Source organism: Armigeres subalbatus, chromosome 1, assembly GCF_024139115.2.
Source record: "Armigeres subalbatus isolate Guangzhou_Male chromosome 1, GZ_Asu_2, whole genome shotgun sequence".
NCBI classification, from domain to species: Eukaryota; Metazoa; Arthropoda; class Insecta; order Diptera; family Culicidae; genus Armigeres; species Armigeres subalbatus.
Window position 1 is genome coordinate 178038734 of NC_085139.1, and position 16214 is coordinate 178054947.

The 16214-nt window shown below is 35.0% G+C and overlaps 1 protein-coding gene across 3 annotated transcripts in view; it reads right to left on the reverse strand.

Moving 5' to 3' along the window:
• LOC134205563 (uncharacterized) overlaps positions 1 to 16214 on the reverse strand; it is a 624943-nt gene that overhangs the window by 108891 nt on the left and 499838 nt on the right. The window lies entirely within an intron of this gene.

Consider the following 16214-nt stretch of genomic DNA (forward strand, 5'->3'; position numbering starts at 1 on the left):
TTTGAGATGGGTTTCACGCGGATTTTTTTGAGGACACAAAGGAAAACGCGAAAAAATAGCCCCGCAAGAGTAGAAGATAGAGAAATATGGATCAGATATGAACTCCTTTTAAAGGTAAGACAAGTAGTAGTTTATTCATCTTGGTGCCTACCTTTTCCTTTCGATGAGAGATAATCGAGTGATTTTCGGGTCAAGTGCAAATTATTTAACGTATAGTTGGATTTGAAAGAAATTTGCATTTCCTTTATAATGGTATTCTCATAACATTGTACCTTCGCAAACGTACATAACCTTTATTTGACTAACTACCTTTATATGAATTCTCACACAGCGGATAGTTATAAACAGAAAGACCATAACTATTTGGTAAATTAATTTAGGTTTTCGCTATTGAAAATGAATAGATTAAACAACAAAAAATATTCCTACTTGATGATAAGCATTTTTTGTTTCACCATTTTTACGTTTCACTTTTGAATCGCGAAAATGTTCTGTGAGAAATTACAAAAAAAAAAATGACTGCATCGTGATGCAAAATATTTAACTTTTTGCGACACTGTTAGCGAGCAAAACGTGGAGGTTTATCTCTGTCGCAAAACGATTTCATGTTAAAAATTTACAAAATTTTATCAGAACTACGACCTCTGGGTATGACCATTTCCATTGACCGAAAAAAAACAACAGGCTAAGTTTGAAAAAAAGTGAGTATTTTTAAAATGCAATTTATTTGAAAAAAAAAACAAGATTGGGAAGTATTGATTGTGTCCAAAAACTGTCTGAGAACGAATTGGTGCTGAATAATAAGCCTTTATTTAGGATATGTATATTACATTGGCAAAATAAAAAATACTTCTCGACGAAAAATTCTTATTTCAAACAACCCAAAATTCTTAACGGAAAATTATAAAAAACGCCGCGATATAAAAAAAAACCCTGGACCAGTCGTAAAAAATTAACCCTGATGTTTTGTAGAAAATCGCTCTAGAATCCGAATGAACTTCTCGGAAGCGTTGGAAACAAATACCTGAAAAGTATTGGAATACATTTGACGGAAGCCCGGAAGTTTTTCCCAAGGAAATTCGCAAGAATTTTCGAAGATTTTTTTCACTTGAAGATTTGGAAAAATATTCGGAAGACCTTCCCCCGGAAGTTCGAAAAAAATTCCCTCGGAAATTCGGAAGAGTTTTCCTCGAAAATTCCCTCGGAAATTCGGAAGAATTTAGCTCGAAAATTCAAAAGAATTTCCCTCCGAAATATTTCCCTCGGAAATTCGGAAGAATTTCCCTTGGAAATTCGGAAGAATTTTCCTCGGAAATTTGGAAGAATTTTCCTCGGAAATTCGGAAGGTTTTCCTCGGAAATTGGAAGAATTTCCTCGGAAACTCGGAAAAACTTCCTCGGAAATTCGGAAGAACTTTCCTCGGAAATTTGGAAGAATTTTCCTCGGAAATTTGGAAGAATTTTCCTCGGGAATTCGGAGAAACTTCCCCCAGTAACTTGGAGGAACTTCCCCCGGTAGTTCGGAATAATTTCTCTAGGAAATTCGGAAGAATTCAACTCTCCTACAAATATTGGAGGCACTCTCGAACAGATGGAGCGAAGAGCAAGCCTTGCTCGAGATTATGGAAATAACATAACAACACCACGAGAGCTGTACAACTGGGCAATTGAACAAACAGTTAACAATATCACGAAGCTAAATTTCTGCTAAATATTCATTGAACTGTACATCAAAATGTCGGAAAACTCGAAGAACTATATAATAACGCCAAAACAATATCTGGCACTAACACTGAAAAAAAAATCAAATCGAACAAGAAAAAGTTTTGTTAGAAAAACTTTTTTTCCTTAAAAGTGCCCAGCGTGCGATGTATGGACGGTTGGTAGTAGAGGTGTGCGCCGGTCCGAAATTCGGCAGCGGCGGCGTTTGCCACAATTTCGGTCGGTGGCGTTTTCGGTGTCACGCCGACAGCCATTTTAGCCGGCGACGGCCGCGGCGTGAATCGGCGTGGCGATTTTTGCTATTACGTTTCTTAAAGATTTTCTTTTGCTTTTTTTCGGGATATTTTCAAGACATTAACGGAAGAATCGTTTGAGTTTCGCCTGAAAAATCTGATGAACTTCTCTGAAAAATTCTTTAAGTTTTTCCAAAATATTCATTTGGAAATTATTTTTGGATTTTCCACGAGAACTATACTTTGATGTTCTGAGAATTCTTTGGAATTACCAACAGAAGCTCTTTGGGATTCCTTAAAAAATGTTTGGAATTTTAGCAGAATTTTGTCGCAATTTATATGACAAATTCTTCAAAAATTTCACGAGAAAAATGTTCGGAATATTCACGGAAAGTTTCTGTTGAGTGTTTTTCGAAATTTACATAAAAATTCTTCATAAAAGAAGAGTGCGGCTTTTAGACTGGGTGTTTTATTGTTGGCTTGCTTACCCTAGAATAATTAGGATGGCTAGTTTGGCTTAGCCAACGTTAAAACAGACAATTCTTCAGAATATCTGCGGCTGTTCACAAACCACGTAGAACGAAATTTCAGATTTTCAAGCCCCCTCACCCCTATAAGACTTTTGCGATACCTACCCCCTCCCCTTGAAGTCTACGTAGAATTTTCCAAATTTTACAACATATCACATGTGATTGGTAAAAAAAAGGAAATCAACCACGTTCTCAGCAATTCAGCTGATCAAATCTATTTCGGTATGTAATCCTTACAAAAAAATTAATTTAATCAATTTGAATCAAAATTAAATGTAGTCCTCTGTCCATGGGTATTGAAATCAAATCTTGTAGCTAAATAATTTAATTTCTGTTTGATTCGCTACCACCACCAACACTTTTGCATCAGGGCCACTGTTTAAAATTTGTCACGCATCTGACCTCCACCTGATCTGATAACTTTTGAAATCTCCCGTTAATACTCCAAAGAATTCTCTATGAAAAATCCGATGCTTTACTTGAAATTTTCATGCAATAACCTATTGAAATCCCAAGAGTTTTCCAGTTGCAGGAGGGTTTCTCGCAGAAATTTTGGATAATTCCCCTTACAAGTTCCAAAAAATGCTTCCTTTATAAATTCCAAAGATTTACCTTTTAATAACGACATAATTTCTCGTGAAAATTCTAAAGAATGACTTGTAGTTTCCATATAAGCTCTTGTCGAAAATCAAAAGAGTAGTAGAATCTACGATAAAATCCAAGTGGCAAAGCAGTGATGAACTTTAAATTAACTTCAAAAAATCACTTTAATAAAGAACTAAAAAAATCCAAGTGACATTTTAAAAAATGTTCGAAGTTTTCACCAGGATTTCACCAGAAAACTCTTCTGCTCAACACAGAAGAGTTTTCTGGTGAAATCTATGATAATTTTAAGCCAAAGTTCAGTGAAATTCATTAGATTTTTGAAGAAATTCAAGACATTATTTCGGTAGAGTCTTGCAAAAAACCAGAGGAATTCTTAAAAAAAATATCAAACAAGTGAATTGTGTACAAGGGCTGCTGTATAGATTGTTTCCAAAAGATAAAAATAAAATAAAATAAAAAAGTATACGTAGACTAACGTCTTTTCGTAGACTAACGTAGACTTTTTGAATTTTCAGACAAACCATTGTTGGCCTGATAACAGTTTCAGATAAACGTTCAGTTCGGCTCGCCTATATGGAATTTGGCTAGATGACTTTTGGTTTAAAGGTCAGTATAAATTTAAAAAGTAAAGGCTGCGGAATTTTGTTAATTGTGCATTTATTAATGCCATAAAAGCCATTTCACCAAAAGATAGGCCAGTTTTGATCATACATATGTGATCCATTATGTAATTGTCGTTTGACCATAAGGCAAATGACATTTTAAAGCAAACAGCTTTTTTAACAGTTAGGCCGTCTGTCGCTTTCGGCCAATGGAATTCCTCAAAAATTTCTTATGGACAATATAAAAAATTTCCTGCAAGAAATCTTAAGAAATTCCTTAAAAACTCCGTGTAAAATCAAAATTTTGTTTTGCAAATCTAAATTTTGAACAATCTTCCGCTGAAGAGTTGAAACTTTGAAGAAATTTCCGTGAAAATTCCATGGTCTACCGCGGATATTCCGAAGAATTTTCTTATTTAACGTTGGCTCTAGTTCAGTAGTCTAAATTAATCTGGATTGAGCATTTCTTTTACCAGTCACTAGCTCCCACAATTTTCTGTGTTAATTTTGAAGAATACTCAATTTACCACGGATATTCCGAATATATTCCTGTAGAAATTTGGAACAACTTTCCGTGAAAATACTGAAGAGATTCTGTCGTAAAATCCAAACAATTTTCCTTAGGAAATCCAAAAAGCTTCTCAAACCTTCAAAGTAATTCCCGTGGAAAATCTGAAAATAATAATTAAATGAAAATTTTGGAAAAACATTAAAAAAATCTTGGGGAAGTTGATCAGATTTGCCGGAGAAATTCAAAATATACTTCCGTCAATGTCTTAAAAATAACCAAAATGACCTATACTCCGAACGAAAATTTCGGCTTAATGTACATTTCAGCCAAAGGACATATTCGGTCAATTGTGCTATTCAGCCAACCTATTTTTTCATCCAAATGAACTGTTCCACCAAATGGCAAAGGCAAAATAACTTTAGGCTAGATAGTGTTTTACCAAATGGGCTATTCGGTCAAACGACATATTTGATCTAACAACTATCGTCTTCAGTCGAATACTTTCTGCCGAATGATCCTTTTTCGTACAAGAATTCAATTTCAATGAGAAATTCTTTGGATTTCAACGGGAAAAGCTTTGTACGAGTTTTTTCTTAGTTTTTATCGAAAGTTTTTTTTTAATTTCAACAAGCAATTGTACGGAATTCTCAAGAAAATCATTGTTTTCTGCACGAAAAAATCTCTGGAGTTTCAACGTGATGTTGTAGGGATCAACCATAAAATTCTACGGAAATTCTACTGAAACTCCGGAATTCCCACTAAAAATTCTGCGGACTTCTTCAAATTTCGGCGTGGAAAATTATAGATCAGCGGCGTGACAAATTTTAAACGGCGGCGCGCCGATGCAAAAATGCCGGCGGCGGCGGCGCACACCTCTAGTTGGTAGGGAACATATTTACCTATATTGAGACAAAATTTCGTCCAAATCAAAAAGGGTGTTTTTTGCAAATCGACTTTTAATTTTTAAAATTGTTTTTTTTTTCAGTTTTTTCAATTTGGATTTTTTTTAATATTTGTATTTAAAAACTGATTTTACGATAGTCACCCACACAACACTTTGTTGTAGGATGCACCGTTTTACGAGTAAAATCGGTAAAAAAAAACTTAGGCCGTTTTCAAAAGATAGTCTTGGTCAATTTTGGAAAAGCTAGGTACGCAAAGTGGCTTTTTATAACAAAGTTAACATGTACAGAAAGTTTCATTCAAATCTGAGAGGGTGCTGCCACTCCCAAATATGAGTTGGCGCAAAATCAGGATTATTTTTTATTATTGTTTTCTTTCTTCTTTTTTATATAATTTTATTCCTTAACAGATGAGACCAACACCAACCAGAACGTTAGACACTTGCACTGAATTTTCAGAATCAACTCTGCCTCGGAGGTCGAATGGAGGTTCTGCATGGGGACAAAACCCAGAAAGGTATTTTTCAATGCATTTTTAAAACTAAATCTTATACATGTGCCATACGCACATCGGGTTTTCAATCATTGTAATGTTTCCCCATGTTGCTTTCAACATTCTACTTTCATCATTTAGCTTGCTTTCTTCCCTTTTACTTCTTTTTCAATTTACTTCCTCTTCTTTGTACTTTATCTTTTCTTATCCACTCCTTTTCCTTCACTTTTTTTCTTTTTTCCTCTTTTTGCTTGCTTCTTTTGTTACTTTCTCATTTTATTCTCTTCTTTCAATTTTCTTTCTATTTTTTATCCTTTTCCTTCATGTTCTAGTCCTCTTATTTCTATCATTTTCTTTGTTCTTTCTTTTATTCTTATTTGTCTTTAATTTAGAATTTCTCTCATTTATCTTCGCTCTTTTTCTTTTTTTCTGTTTTCTTCCCTCCACTTTTATTTTTCGGCTTTCTTCCTTCTTCTTTCTGTATTGTAATAAAATTGTATTGGCTTTCGTCCTTAGTTTTCATCATTATTCTCTCTATATTCTTCTTTCCACTGCTTCATACATCTTTGTTCCCACTAATTCTTCACTGTAGTTTTTTATCATTATTTGCTTCCTGCTTCCTTCTTCACTCTTCTGTGGACTTTTTTTCTCTCTTCTTTTATACTTATTTCTAATGCTTTTTTCCTATCGTCAATCTTCGTTTTCTCTTTCTTTTTTTTTTCTTTTTTTCTATCTTCACTCTGTTTTTATCTTACTTCCAAAATTATTCTTCTTTCTTCCATTTTCATTTTCTTTCTTTTTTTATTTTTCTGTCTTCTTTCTTCGTTGAACTTTCGACTTCCTTCGATTTCGTCTTCGTCCATCATTTGAACAAAATCGTGCACCATTTGAATAAAATTCTTCAATTTAGTTTTTCAAATTTAATATTAAAATTTTAAAATTTATTTTCTTCTCGTACTCCCGTCTTCTTTCTTCTTATTGCTTCTTTGATTTATTTTTTTTTTTATTTTTTTTTTCTTTCTTTTTTCTCTATAATTTTTCAACTTCCTTCTTTCTTTCTTCCTAAATTTTTAACTTTTCTATTTCTATTTTATTCTTTGCTCTGTCTTTTTTCGACTTTCTTCTTCCATGTTCATTATATTTTCTTTATTCTTTTTTTTTTTACTTTCGTGTTTTTTCTCGCTTCTCTCTCCCTTCCCTTTGCTTCTTTAATATTTCCCTTCTTCGTCTTTTGTTTTCTCATTCTTTTCTTTTTTCCTTCCTTTTCTTCCTCCCTCGCTCTTTTCATGTAGTAATACTCAATGGATTTTCACACTACAAGTGACATGCACCATTCTTTGTTCATGTTTCAGCTTCATTTCTCCCTTTTTCTTCTTCATTCTTTTTGATGTTTCATTTTTATTCTTCGTTCTTTGCTTCGTTTCATGTTGCTCTATTTATTGTCATTCCCTCCTTTATTTTACTATATTACTATTTTTTAGTCTTTTTTCTTTTTATTTATTCAATTTTCACTCTATTTTCATCTTTCTTTCAAAATAATTATTTTTACTTTCAACAGTCTAAGACGAATTAAGCACTCTCCATTTAATTCCACCAATTATTTTCGATATCTTTGCATATACGTATTTCAACCACAACTGTGTGCTCGTCTTCAGTGTCTCGTATTTGACTCGAGTCAAGTACGAGACACTGAAGACGACCACACAGTTGTGGTTGAAATACGTATCTGCAAAGATATCGAAAATAATTGGTGGAATTAAATGGAGAGTGCCTAATTCGTCTTAGACGGTTGAATACATTCCACTAAAAGAGCTTAATATATTTTTCTATTTTTACTTTGTTATTGATTCTACTTTCTTTCATCTTCTTTTCTGCTTTTTTTCTTTCTGTTTCTTTCGTTCCTTCCTTCTTCTTTATCGACTTCTTTTATTTTCTTCATCTTTAATCTTTTCTTCTATTTTTCCTTTTTGTCAATTGAAGCATGACATTTCTTACTTTTTCTTATTGTTCTTCATTATTATTTCACTCCACTATTTTATTTACTACCTATTTTTGCTTTTTACTTTCCATTCTTCATTTTGGTGTTCTTTTTCTTCTATCATCTTTTCCAACTTTATTCTTATTCCCTTATTCTTATATTAAATTCGGAAAAAAATCCCTTGGAAACACGGAAGAACTCATCTTGGAAATTCGGAACGTCCTTGGAGTCCGAAGGAATGGCTATTACTAATCAAAATATCAAACGAGGCCGTAAAAATTGGGTCAAATGTAATTCTCAACCATTTTTCCGTAAGCTTCAATTCTTAATAACATTAGTTCAAACTACAGGGGTAAATAGGACAACCTTCACAAAGATATTACAGGGGTAAATAGTAAAATTTTTGGTTTGCATCGTTATAGAAAAAGTTATTTATCACATGGCATGTATGCAGGTAAAATGAACACTGCACACAAATCAAACTTACATAAATGTATGATAAAAGTTCTGAAATTGTGAAATGGATGTTCAAGAAACAAACCATATCAAATAACCAAGAAACTTTATGGAAAAAAACCCATGTATTTTGAAATACGCATACAATGCGTCAGCACATATTTAATTGCATACAAATTCACACATGAATACATGACCCACATGCATAGTATATGTGTGAATGCGGCCGCATGGAATATAAGTGTCGAAAATTTGAAACCCATTTCGCTCCCCTATTGCAAAAATGAGGTGTTTCTTATAAGTGTATATAAAAAGTAATGTTTATCAGCAATGCAATATGAATATGAGTTAAATTGTTGGACTAAGTGGTAAAACTACCGTCTAAGACGAATTAAGTACTCTTCATTTAATTCCACCAATTATTTTCGATATCTTTGCAGATATTTGACTTGAAGTCGAGTCAAGTACGAGACAGTGAAGACGATCACACAGTTGTGGTCGAAATACGTATCTGCAAAAATATCGAAAATAATTGGTGGAATTAAATGGAGAGTACTTAATTCGTCTTAGACGGTTGAATACATTCCACTAAAAGAGCTTAATATATTTTTCTGGTAAAACTAGCCAATTATCCTCGTTTTATGATTGAATTCAACGCAAGCCCAAAACGTGTTTATTTTTCTACCTATTACCTATTCAAATGCTCGATTTGATATTTTTACTGACCGTAATCTTCGTAGAAACCCGTATCAGTTCTTTCCGTTTATGTATTCAAAACGAAGTGAAGATGGCCTACTATGCTTGGAAAAATACTCGGAGATTCGGTAGATCATGTGTGTCAAACTATCAGGATATTGAAATCTTACAACATCTCATGTTTAGATTTGAGACACAAATGAATGATAAATACTCGGAGGACATCATTGGGTTGTCCCAGGACTGGGGACATAATGGGTAGACCATTAGATTCTAATACCGGAACAATTTGGAAATATGTCAACATCTCATATGTTTGGATTTGAGACGCAAATAGAAGACAAATACTCGAAGGACATAATGAATCGCCTACTTTGAGCGTGCTTACAGCGGCACACTAGGAGTTAACTTTTGGAAATCAGTATGGCGAAAGGCATAGGTTTAATATCTCAAAAATAAACACCATAATCGAAAAAATATTTGGTAAGCGTAGTAGCGGACACCTTCCTACATGGTACCTACATGGTACATGGTACCAAATAGTTTTTCGTGAAAAGTTCCTACTGTTGAGAAAACCCGCGTTAGATGTCTTTCGTCATACAAACTTCGGGTGGTTAACTCATCCTAGCACCTGGTGCTGTCAACGGCGGACAGGAAATCAGCCACTGTATGTGGTTCATTGGCGGGCCCTCCTTAGCCGTGCGGTAAGATGCGCGGCTACAAAGCAAGACCATGCTGAGGGTGGCTGGGCTCGATTCCCGGTGCCGGTCTAGACAATTTTCGGATTGGAAATTGTCTCGACTTCCCTGGGCATAAAAGTATCATCGTGTTAGCCTCATGATATACGAATGCAGAAATGGTAACTTGGCTTAGAAACCTCGCAGTTAATAACTGTGGAAATGTTTAATGAATACTAAGCTGCGAGGCGGCTCTGTCCCAGCGCGGGATGTAATGCCAACGAAGAAGAAGAAGAAGATGTGGTTCATTGGGTTGATACCTCGACTTGGGACATCATAGTAGTCAAAGTAGATTTGGTAGACACTTTGATTCAAACTCCAGTACCGTGGGGCATCGAAATCCGTACACTTAAGCACCTATAGTATATGAAAAAGTCATTAGAAAATAGGAATCGAATGTAAATAAAACGTTTTTCATTGACCTAGGAGCATGAAGGTTTCTACTTTTGAAGTAATTCACATTTACTCATTAAAAATTACGAAAAACATAATGAAATAATGATTAAAATCAACTACTCCTGACTCGAAATCCGTCCACCGTGGACGGATTTCGAATCAAAGGATCAAAATCCGTACAGCTATTTTTTAACTAAATATTTAAATTGAAACAGTCTGATTGACTAAACTAGCACTGTAAATAGTTCGATGCGCACCTTGAGAAGCGATCCCTTCGATTTGTATTCCGCTTATCTTATGTAATGATTCGCAATAAGCAAAGAAACACAATTACTTTTGGTGCAATAATGCTCTACCCGAAAACAAAATGGCGGCCAAAACTCCGCGTTTGGTGGGTGGCGATTTGTTTTTGATTTTTGTTGTTTTAATTCAAAGCCTTCTTTCCATTTCAATGCCCTAAAAGCTTACTGCCAAGTATCTGAACTGGGCAAGATAAATTATTTCTACATAAATTACCTTTAACCCCCTTCAATTTATTGATGAGGTGGACGGATTTCGGTGCTGTACGGATTTCGGTGCTGTACGGATTTCGGTCCCGCACGGTACAATTCGAAGAGCTGGTTTGATAATGAATCATGATGAAATTGTTGGCTACTACTAGAGATTATACTATTATTCTATATAGTAAAATCTGAAAAGCCGTATATCGTCCATTTAATAGTCGTCCAATCGTGTATCCAGTTAGGGTCTGTTCACAAATTACGTAACGCTTTTGGGGGGAGGGGGAGGTCCAACTTGCGTTATACTTTGTTACACTAAAAGGTGGGGCAGGGGGTGGGTTCTACCAAATGTTACGCATAACGCGAATACAAATTTATTTGAAATTTTTTTAAACACTGATTGGAGTATGACTGACATTTGTATTTTTTAAATTCTGAAAGACGTCCAGATTCGTTCGAAAAATTGTTGCTAAATGTGGAGGCATTTTTGTCTCACGTATTTTATTATTAGATCTAACAAACCAGCCTATGGTAATAGAGACAAGAAGGGTTTCATTGTAATCAATTGCATTTTAGCTCAGCCAATTCAATTTAAAAATTATATAGTTATCGTTAATTAATCATTATCGAAATCAAGCACATAGCGGGACTGATATGCGTTAAAATACCAAGCGAATATGGAATTTCTCGACAGAACAGTTCCGCTAAACTATTCAAATGATCATGGTCGCAAATTCTATTTTCGTTTCTACTAGCTGCTACTAAAAATATATATGAAAACCCACATGCTTCAGATGCTTCAAAGAAAAAAAAAAATGTCTTTAAAATTTTCACAGTTACGCGTTATATGGAGGAGGGAGGGGGTACCAACAATGTTACTTTTTGTTACGAGGGGGAGGGAGAGGGTCGAAATCTTGGATTTTTGCGTTACGTAATTTGTGAACAGACCCTTACCAGAGTTACAGTTACTAAACAATCGGACCGAAACTGTAACATGATCAATCGAAAGTAACATACAAGAAAGAACGTACAACTACAAGAACCGGTTTTGTTGTTCCCGAATATCTGTAAATTTTGATGAAAATGCTTGCAAAATTATTAGATCGTATACAATATCTTTATGATTATTAAAAAGCCTAGATGAAGAAGAAGGGACTATTCTGCTACTAAACAACCCTAAGATTTTCTCTAATGAAAAATTATTCTGTACTACAAATAAGAAAATAAGATTGCTTATCACATAACCATACTGCCGCTAACCGCAAGTCGAGCACATCTGTATATGGAGGCCCATATACAGATGTGCTCGACTTGCGGTTAGCGGCAGTATAGGTACGAGCTTAATTTTTGTGTGCTTTTTTGGCAGCCTGCTGTGCGTTCAAAAATTAATGTTGATTTTATTGTTCAAATTTTTGGCGAAAAATAAATGGAAATTCATCCGAAGATTATATCATTCAGCAGCAAATTTAGTCAAGATTAAGATACCTAACTCACAATAAGTAATTGTGATAACAGTAATTGTGATAACAGTAGAACTTTAATTGATCATGTTTATTCTAATTTTGATTCAGTTAATACTGTTATTAATTGCGATTTAAAAATAACCGATCATGAAACAATAGTAATCAATGTTGATGATAATAAAGGTAATGATAGTAATGTAAATAAATTGAAGTGCTGGAGGAAATATACGAAACAAGCAGTTTCGAATCTTGTCGAAAGAAACGTGGATTTTCAAACAAATGGCGGATCTTTGGATCACAAATCAGCTGTTCTCACGAATGTCATAAAAACCTGTACCAATCAATTAGTTGAACAAAAGTTTGTATCTCAAAATAATTCGAACAGCTGGTACAATTTAGACCTCTTGCGCCTTAAACGTAAAAGGGATAAGTTGTACAGAAAATTTTGTAGACATAACAGTGATTATCGTTGGAATAGGTACCAGGTTGCGCGTAATAAATATTCGCAACGTTTGAAACGTACGCGATGCGAATATATTCAGAGGAAAATTGATCAACATCAAAACAACAGCAAAGAGTTATGGAAAATATTGAAATCACTTTTGAAACCTAGTACTAGTAAACCGCGGTCCATAACTTTTGATGGCACACTAGAACTATCAGAACAATTAATTGCAGATAAGTTTAACGAATATTTTGTCAGCAGTGTTTCATCTATTAATGCATCTATTGAATTAGTTGATGAACCCGACGAAATACGACAGCCGATCGATGTTAACTGTAGATTTGAAGGCTTTCACCCAATAACATTGGAAGAATTGAGGAATATTTGCTTCTCGATGGGAAAAACGGCTGGTGTAGATAACGTAAATGCAAAAGTGATACAGGACTGCTTTGATGTCATCGGAGACAGCTTGCTGGACCTAATTAATGAATCTATACAAACTGGGCACGTGCCACAAGTTTGGAAGGAATCCCTTGTGATTCCTATACAAAAAGTTGCTGGAACGATTAAATCCGAAGAGTTTCGTCCCATCAACATGTTGCACACATTAGAGAAAATTTTAGAACTTGTTATAAAAGGCCAGCTACAAAAATATAAAAATAATAAAAACTTGCTCATACCGAAACAATCAGGATATCGAGAAGGTCATTCTTGTGAAACCGCATTGAACTTGGTATTGGCTAAATGGAAAGAAAAAGTAGAGCAAAAAGATACGATTGTTGCGGTGTTCTTGGATCTAAAACGCGCTTTTGAAACAATTTCTCGGCCCTTATTGTTGAAAACAATTCAGCGCTTTGGAATTTCAGGTTCTGCTTACAAATGGTTTGAAAGCTATTTGAGTGACAGAACTCAACGGACTGCTTTAACGATTGTGTATCAAGTCCCGTGGAGAACACGCTCGGCGTTCCACAGGGAAGTGTATTAGGGCCTATTTTATTCATTATGTACATAAATGACATGCGACGAGTCTTACGATTTTGTGATATAAATCTTTTGCTGATGACACCGTGCTGTTCATTGCAGCTAAAAACCTAGAAGAGGCCGTTGCACACTTAAACGAAGATTTGCATTCTCTAAGTAGATGGTTGAAATATAAACAGTTAAAATTGAACATAAGTAAAACTAAGTTCATGATAATTTCGCGGAACCGAATAAGTGAAAATGTCTCTGTTATGATGGATGATGAGGCAATTGATCGCGTACGGGAGATTAAATATCTTGGCGTGATTATTGATGACAAGCTAATATTTGACAAACATATTGACAATGTTATCAAGAAAATTGCCAAGAAGTATGGAATTCTTTGCCGATTAAAACACGATTTAACCATTGCTAGTAAAATATTGTTGTATAAATCAATCATCTCTCCTCATCTGGATTTCTGCCCGTCCATCCTATTCTTGGCTAACGGTACACAAATATCGAGATTACAGCGTTTGCAAAATAAAATAATGCGCTTGATTTTGAGATGCAATAGGTTCACTTCCTCAACTTTTTTGTTAGACGCCTTGCAGTGGCTGTCAGTGAAGCAACGCATTGTTTATTTGACTATGGTGTTCATTTTAAAGTAATTAATGGTTTGCTGCCTCGATATTTGTGTGATCGAATTGAAAGAGGAAGTGACATTCGTAGATATAATACGAGAAACGCGGTTGATGTAAGAACACCTTTCTTTTGCATGGTGCTTCACAAAATTCATTGTTCTACAAGGGTGTAAATGTATTCAATTCGATGCCTACACACATCAAACGTGCAGCGACACTAGCACAGTTCAAGAGACAATGTATTTCACACGTCAAAGCTGCATTTTAGACAGCTAGACAGCATTAGACATTTAGACAGCATTAACTAATTTAAGTTTTGACGAAGTTTTACCCAACGGATACTTTTGTGTGTTTTATTTTAATTTTATTTATTGTTTTTGGGGCATTAACGACTACAACGATCGCCTCGATGATGATGATGGATTTTTTACTTTCTTGACGTAATTATTAATTTAACTTTTCTTTGTGTAGTCTACAAGAGTTTGAGCCTCGCGCGCGAAATACAGGTATAAATTATTTCAAATTTAATTTTCATGTGCCACATTTTGATCTGTTTGAATGATTAGGAGTGAATGACTTTTGTATGGTTACTGCTGAAAGAGTTTTGAATGTTCGATATAGCTATCCAGTAGATTGTTTCGCGGTTAAACTGAAACTTTTGATATCGACGGAGCGGTATCACAAGTGTTGGTGCCTGTATTGTCGAGAATCATGAATACTATAGATACATATAAGTTGTTGGCGAAAATTAACTTGATACGCGATTCCTGGTGAAACTTTTGAAATCTGTGCGAGAGGTATCACAAGTTTTGCATTTTCATAGAGCTGTATGTATCACTACTGATGTTTTAGCAAGATTGCAGTTTTGGAAAGATCAGTTTTTTAAATTTATATTTTTTGCTGTATAGTGATGTAAAATATTCAAATTTATATCTGTGATAAGAAATCGGATCGTTTTTCTTTTTGGAAATCCGATTAAATGCATATCAATAAATTATCTTAAAGATAACTCGTCTAGCTCAAACCCTTGTAGGGGTATGTGGCGGGACCAAACAAAGAAAAAAAAAAAAGAAAAATAATATTTTATTCATTTCTTGAAAAAGGTGAAACTGATCAATGTTACTCCGGTGGTCAATGTTACCCCGGATTACGGTACTGGTCCGATTTTCAATCAATAGCCATGACATTAAATCTCCCAACTTCCCATATTAGTAGTCGACCCGGCAGTAGTAGGCGTTTTGAACTGCCCATGGGAAATTTCCTTACAAATCATAATTTTAGTTTTTCATGTTCTACTGAACCTAACTCGTGATTTTTGTATGAGAAAAAATCATATAAACCTGTCGGATGAACAGATGTCTATCTTCTCTATATAATAAACATGAAATGGTCTGTGTTCGTATCCGCGTAACTCGAAAACGGCTGGAAAGATTTTCTTCATTCCTTCCTTCCTATATATAAAGAAGATAGAAGAAGAAAAAGATTATACCATATATGTCACCCAAAATCGGTAGATGATTATAGTACCATTCATCATTATCTATGATCTACAAATCTTTCAAAAACTATTCCGAGTAGTGATACTGCCTTTCTCGTATTTAACCAAGACAGACACCAACCTTATATTGCGCTAATAAAGTTCGATGTACCGTTTTCTTAATAACTTTTAAACGCAGCGGTCGATCGTTATCAAATTCAATAGTGATCAACAAGGCTTTACCACCTTTCGATATTCGCAACTTGTTGCGAGAAAATCGGATAAGGATTACTATATGAAAAGTTGTCTAATGTTTTTCTTAGCTTTTGTGCACACACATACACACACATATACACAATCAATCGGGCAACCGGGCGGGTTTCGAGCCCGAGGACGGAAAGGGGTCCTCGTCAAGGCTGGGGCAGGCGTAGGCACCGAGGGGCAGGCGAGTCACGATGTTCGATGCTGCAAGTCCTGCCTCCCTCCTTTGCTGTTGGAGGTGGCCCCTAACCCCGCACTTCCTGGACAACCCAGGATGTCTGTTGAACAGATTCCCCCTCCATTGCTTAGGAAAAAAAATACACACACATACACACATACATACACACATACATACACACAGACAGACAAACATTTGCTCGGTACAACTTTGTTGTACGAGAAAGGCAAAACATAGTGGTGACACTATTCAATAACAAAAATACAGATAAATAGCAGTTTATGTTGGGGTCTGCTTATACAACCAAAATAACGGTTTAAATATCTGCCACACGTTACAGTCTAATTACGTTTCTTTCTTTGCGCCGCCGTAATATCTTGATTACATTGCTTGTCGACTATTAGTCATCAATCAGTGATCCAAAA